This window comes from Bos indicus x Bos taurus, chromosome 17 (genome assembly GCF_003369695.1).
Source record: "Bos indicus x Bos taurus breed Angus x Brahman F1 hybrid chromosome 17, Bos_hybrid_MaternalHap_v2.0, whole genome shotgun sequence".
Classification (NCBI taxonomy): Eukaryota; Metazoa; Chordata; class Mammalia; order Artiodactyla; family Bovidae; genus Bos; species Bos indicus x Bos taurus.
The window spans coordinates 58,438,439-58,445,419 of record NC_040092.1 but is presented as its reverse complement, the minus strand read 5'-3'; positions in this window follow the sequence as shown (position 1 = coordinate 58,445,419).

Genomic DNA, 6,981 nt, shown 5'->3' with positions numbered 1-6,981 from the left:
TGTAGAATAACCTGTTGAACTACAGAGGGAAAACTTACTGAACTTAGGATATATTTGGTGCATCTTGCCCCTAAAATCCTTTTAAATTGATTGTATCTTTAAAATGTAAGATGATTAACCTCATTCATCTATGAACAATTTATGTTGTACTGTTTTGCAATCTTGGGGAAATTTTCTAAAATTACAATAAATTTCAACATATGGGTGGAATTTTATATGTTTGTACATAAAACTTGTTTTGTCTCAGAAAACTGATGAAACACATGCTTCCAGTAAATACTTCTTTAACTTTTTTGATTCTTAGAATTTACACTTGAGTAAAATATGAAAAATTTGAATTGTGAATATAAACAGAATTGTTCTCACATTTGCACTTCAAGTGAACATTTAATATTTATAATTTTGAAATTATAAATATTAAGAATACAGATAAGCAAAAGTTTAAAAAAATCTGTAATTGTACCTTCAGAGAAAACTTAAAACTGGCATTTTTATTTAAGATTTTTAATTTTACATGCTCCCCAGATGGCATAGTGGTAAAGAAACTGCCTGGCCAATGCAAGAGACATAAGAGATGTAGTTCAGTCTCTGGGTTGGGAAGATCCCCTGGAGGAGGGCATGGCAACCGACTCTAGTATTCTGGAGAATCCCATGGACAGAGAAGCCTATCCGGCTCCAATCCATAGGATTGCAAAGAGCCGAACATGACTAAAGTGACATCATACACTCAGGCACACAGATGATTATACCAATTAGATACTGAGAACTATGTATGTTTCTTTTATCTTTTTATTTCCATTGTACATCAGTTAGAATTTGTAGAACATTGTTAAATATTAAGGATGATAGTGCATACTGTATCTTGCTTTAATAATATTGCTTCTCACATTTTACCTTTAAGCACAATGTCAATATTTGAAGTAATATAAAGGTTCTTTAACAAGTTGGTGTCTTTTCTTCTCTAATTTATTAAGATTAATTTTGAAGCAGAAGATATTAGTACTTATTAAGATTAAGTATATTTTTTGTGCTTTATTAAATGAAGGTCCCTTGGAAAAGGGAATGGCAACCCACACCAGTTACTCTTGCCTGGAGAATTCCATGGATGAGGAGCCTGGCGGGCTACAACCCATGGTGTCACAAAGAGCTGGACACGACTGAGTGACTAATACACACACATTGTTGATATAATTTATATTTAACTTTATCAAAATAATACACATAAAGTAACATATTTTATATAAAAAAGAGTTAATCGCTCCATTGTTTCGAACTCTTTGTGACCTACCAAGGCTCCTCTGTCCATGGAATTCTCCAGGCAAAGGAGTGTGTTGCTATTCCCTTCTCCAGGGGAATCTTCCCAACCAAGAGATCAAACCGAGGTCTCCTGCATCGCAGGTCATTTCTTTACTGTGTGAGCCACCAGGGAAGTCCCAATATTATACATAAGTGTATTTATATATATGTCTCCTACCACATCTCTTTCCCTCTCTGAGTTCTCTTCCTTTGAGGTATCCACTTTGTACTCCTTTGCTGCTGCTGCTAAGTCGCTTCAGTCGTGTCCGACTCTGTGTGACCCCATAGACGGCAGCCCACCAGGCTCCCCCATGCCTGGGATTCTCCAGGCAAGAACACTGGAGTGGGTTGCCATTTCCTTCTCCAATGCATGAAAGTGAAAAGTGAAAGTGAAGTCGTTCAGTTGTGTCTGACTTTTCGCCATGGACTGCAGCCTACCAGGCTCCTCCATCCATGGGATTTTCCAGGCAACAGTATTGGAGTGGGGTGCCATTGCCTTCTCCGTTGTACTCCTTTAGCTATGCCAAATGGTATTTATTTCCATATTTTTGTGGTTTGCCTTTTAACTTTCTTAGAGTTCTCTTTAAATGATATTAGTTTTCCAATAATTTATTAAGATTTATAATATGGCTTAGTATATACTACATTTTGGCAAATGTTCAATGCACACTTGAATATTTTCTGCAATCACTGTCTCGGGCATGTTTGCTCAGTGGTGTCCTACTCTTTGTGACCCCGTGGACTGTAGTCCACCAGCCTCCTCTGTCCATGGGATTTCCCAGGCAAGAATACTGAAGTGTGTTGCCATTTCCTTCTCCAGGGGATCTTCCCCACTGAGGGACCGAACCCACGTCTCCTGCATCTCCTGCATTGGCCGGGGAATTCTTTTACCAGTGAGCCACCTGGGAAGCCCAATCACTGTCTAGTATTTTCTAAACATCAGTCAGAGCAGATTGATTAATAGTTTTGTTGAAATATCCTGTCTTCACTAGTTTTTGTATGAGTTTTCTATTAATTCCTGAGACAAGTGTTCTATATTTTCCATCTATGTTTTGCATTCAAAAAATTTCCTTTCAGTTTAGTTCAGTTGCTCTGTCGTATCTGACTCTTTGTGATGCATGCCAGGCCTCCCTGTCCATCAACAACTCCCGGAGTCTACCCAAACCCATGTTCATTGAGTCGGTGATGCCATCCAACCATCTTATCTTCTGTTGTCCCCTTCTCCTCCCACCTTCAATCTTTCCCAGCATCAGGGTCTTCTCCAATAAGTCAGTTCCTCGCGTCAGGTGGCCAAAGTATTGGAGTTTCAGCTTCAGCATCAGTCATTCCAATGAATATTCAGGACTGGTTTCCTTTAAAATTGACTGATTTGATCTCCTTGCAGTCCAAGGGACTCTCAAGATTCTTCTCCAACACCACAGTTCAAAAGCATCAATTCTTTGGCACTCAGCTTTCTTTATAGTCCAACTCTCACATCCATATATGACCACTCGAAAAACCATAGCCTTGACTAGATGGACCTTTGTTGACAAAGTGATGTCTCTGCTTTTTAATATGCTGTCTCGGTTGGTCATAACTTTCCCTCCAAGGAGTAAGCGTCTTTTAATTTCATGGCTTCAATCACCATCTGCAGTGATTTTGGAGCCCCAAAAAATAAAGTCAGCCACTGTTTCCACTGTTTCCCCATCTATCTGCCATGAAGTAATGGGACCGGATGCCATGATCTTAGTTTTCTAAATGTTGAGCTTTAAGCCAACTTTTTCACTGTCCTCTTTCACTTTCATCAGGAGGCTTTTTATTTCTTCACTTTCTGCCGTGAGGCTGGTGTCATCTGCCTATCTGAGGTTATTGATATTTCTCCTGGCAATCTTGATTCCAGCTTGTGCTTCATCCAGCCCTGGTTAATACTTAAATTTCCTCTCTGATATCAATATAATCATACCAATCTTCCTCTGATTAGTGTTTACATAAAATATCTTTTTATATCCTTTATTTTCAACCTGTGTCCTTATTTTTAAAGTGTATCTTTTTAACTCATCTACCTATCCAGTATATATATGGCTCTTTGTTATCATTTGTGTTTTCAAACCAAGTCTGACACACTCTAAGATTTATTTAAAGTGTTGACATTTAATATAATTATTGATATGATTGAGTTATTATTGTTATTTTTTCTTTTTTTCCCAAAGAGAGAGTCTTGACAGCATCCGAACTCCTCATTTTAGTTTTACCTGAGGCTCAGTGCACTGCCATCCTTAAGAAGTCACATGATATAAACTGGTATTATATTAATAAATTCCTCTTTTTTTTGCTGAATCATCTAAGAGTTCTGACAAATATATTTACTACTCCTAGAGATCATTATTAGCAACTGGTGGAAAGATTTACTTTTTACCTTGATTTTTAAAAGTCTAACATTATATTCTGAACATTTAAAGTTAAATATTTTCCACAGCATAGAGTTATTGAAAGAATAATGCTCTATTATACAGCTATGCCACAATTTATTTATCCATATCATATTGAGGATAATTTAGTTTCTTTTAACCACATTAGTTTCATGTGTTAAGTCTTTATGTCTCAAATACATTTACACACAAATGTATATAAAGGATATTTATTTGAAAAAGAAGTTAAATTTAGTAAAATAGCAATTCAAGTAACATTTTTGTTTGTTTTTGAGAACTTCTTACATGCTAATCCACCCACAGAAAACATTACATGGGTTTATATGACACTCGCTGTCCTCAAGGTATTTGCATTACCATTGAGAAAGAATTATGCATAAAATATGTAAAAAATAACATCTAAGAGGATATATTTACCTTAAAAATGAGATAATCAGAGAAACCTGAAGGATGATACTGAATAAGACTGATGAGCTGCTTTACATGTATTTTAGAAGCAACATATATTGATAAACCCTTAAAACATATCAACTCAAGCCAACTGTGTGTCATGGCTGCTACCACAATACAAATGGTACCTTAGACAAACTTAGAAACAAGGCTTAGTACCATTAGGATTGGGCTTCCCTGGTAGCTTAGGCGGTAAAGAATCTGCCTACAATGCAGGAGACCTGGGTTTGATCCCTGGGTCAGGAAGATCCTCTGGAGAAGGGAATGGCAACCCACTCCAGTATTCTTACCTGGAGAATTCCATGGACAGAGGAGCCTGGAGGGCTAAGTCCATGGGGTCTCAAAGAGTTGGACACGACTGAGCGACTAACACTTTTAATTTCACCATTAGAATATCGTATTGTGAGCTGGCTATTTGCAAATAGTACCCACTCAGATGTGAAGCATCTGGGAACCATACAAGGAATAATGAAGAAAGTCCATTCTGGAAGGGAGATACATAACCTGGAACAGAGGAATCAGCAGGTTGCATGGTGAGCTGGGCTCCTCCCACAGTTTCAATGATAGCTATTCTGAGTGAGGCCTGGGTACTTAGTTAGCAAATTTCCTTATATTGCTTGCTTATCTTACAATCATAAGCTCTGGCTTGAAAAATCTACTGTTTCAGTCCTTTTATACTTAGTGTTTAAGCTGAAGTTCCACAATAGTTCGTTAAATAATAAGTCAGCTTGGTAGAATCACCTTGTTTTTATTTATTGCCATCTTTTTAAAAAGCAGGCTCAGAGAATATGCAAGAAAATGATTTATCATACACTGTATTTTGTTATTTGCATGTTGGTATCATTTCTCACAATCAATGTGATATACCTTGGGGTGAGATTCCTGGAGTTTGGTGAGATATATAATTGAGTAAAATCTGGAAATACTGACATCTGGTTGGGCTTCCCTGATAGCTCAGTTGGTAAAATATCCACCTGCAATGCAGGAGACCCTGGTTTGATTCCTGGGCCAGGAAGACTTGCTGGAGAAGGGATAGGCAACCCACTCCAGTATTCCTGGGCCTCCCTTGTGGCTCAGCTGGAAAAGAAGCCGCCTGCAATGCAGGAGACCTGGGTTCATTCCCTGGGTTGGGAAGATCCCCTGGAAAAGGGAGAGGCTACCCACTCCAGTATTCTGGCCTGGAGAATTCTGTGGACTGTATAGTCCATGGGGTCACAAAGAGTCAGACACAACTGAGCGACTTTCACTTTCAGGCCAGAGAAATTTGCTTGATGTTTATGCCACAGTGACAATCAAGAAAATAGAAAATACATGAGTAAGAGAAATCAGTTTTAGATTTCATGAGGTTAAAGAGAGAGATTTTTGAGAAGCAGAGCAGTTTTGGAGGAAAAACATTTAAAAATGAATACCTTAACAGAAATGTGTTCTAAAGGATCAAAATCTTGATTATCATAGAATCAGAAAGATCACTGGACTTAAGAAAGAGGGATCCATGTGTATGGAACATTTCCTAAGATGTTCTCTGGGATTTAACATGTTTCTTTGTGCTGTGGATAAATGTGTGAAGCTGTTTTGCCCTGATTTCCCAAAAGTTTAAGAGGAATCAACTTTCATGGATGTGAGAAGGAAAACAGCAAGGTATGTGTGAAATACATGTGAAGTATGTTAAAGTAGAATGATGCAGAATGGCCAGTAGAAATTCTGGGCTCTAGATTTTGTATCTGTAAGAGATAATTGGGTAGTGTCTAGAAAGTTATACAAGTTTATTGACAATTCATTTTTAACTCTAAGTAGCTGATATTATTTTCCTTAACTTCATATTCAATAGATTGATTCCTCTGGCATGTTTATACAGAATGCTATGTCCTAGAGTCTAAGCTTTGTAAAAAATCTGGAGACATTTCTCTTCTGGGTGGAAAGGTCAGGAAATGGGCATCAACCCCAAAACTTTCAACCTGTTCCAAGCTTGCTGACAGCTGGCTACATTTCAAATGAACACCTCATTTAAAAGAACAGAGGAATCAACAAATACTATATATTCTGCAACAGTCGAACCATAGTAGGCTAAAAGCTTATTTGGCTCACAAAAATCAGTGCATTCTGTACTATGGCTCACCTATTCTCTGTGAGTTTTCTGTAATCTCTCTCTTCATCCTCATGTCATTTTCAGCCTAGTATCACTCTGGACTAGTAATCATTATGATATTGTTGGATGATCTGGTGTCTTCTAACCTTTTGTGTTCTGTGAACCAGCAAAACCAGCATCATTTGGGATCGTGTGAAAAATGCAGGATCTCAGATCTCTTCATAGACCACCTAAACCAGAATCTTTGTATTAAAAAGATGGCTAGTTTGAGAAGTACTGTTCAAGCCAGTGTTGGTTCTTAGGCAATCCCCCTGGTAATCATAGTAAGAAGACCCTGGTCACCTATTAATTTTTTTTTTAAATATGGTCTCAGAGGTGAAATAGAATGAAGGAACCGATCATTTATTCAAACAACCACCATTACTAGTCACTTATTACAGTAAGTCCCCTATATATATGAACCAGTTCCTTTTGGAGACCATGTTTGTAAGCCTGATTTGTTTGTAAGTCCAAAAGTTAGCCTAGGTACCTAACTAACACAATCAGCTAAATAGTACTATTCTGTAATAGGATTTGATGCTTTCCACCAAAAAAATACATAGATAAAAAACAAACACAAGAAATAAAGAGAACATTTAAAATCTTACAGTACAGTACCTTGAAAAGTATAGTAGTGCAGGACAAACAGCTGGCATACAGGGGCTGGTACACGTGCTCACATCTTTGCAAACTTTGGAAAGT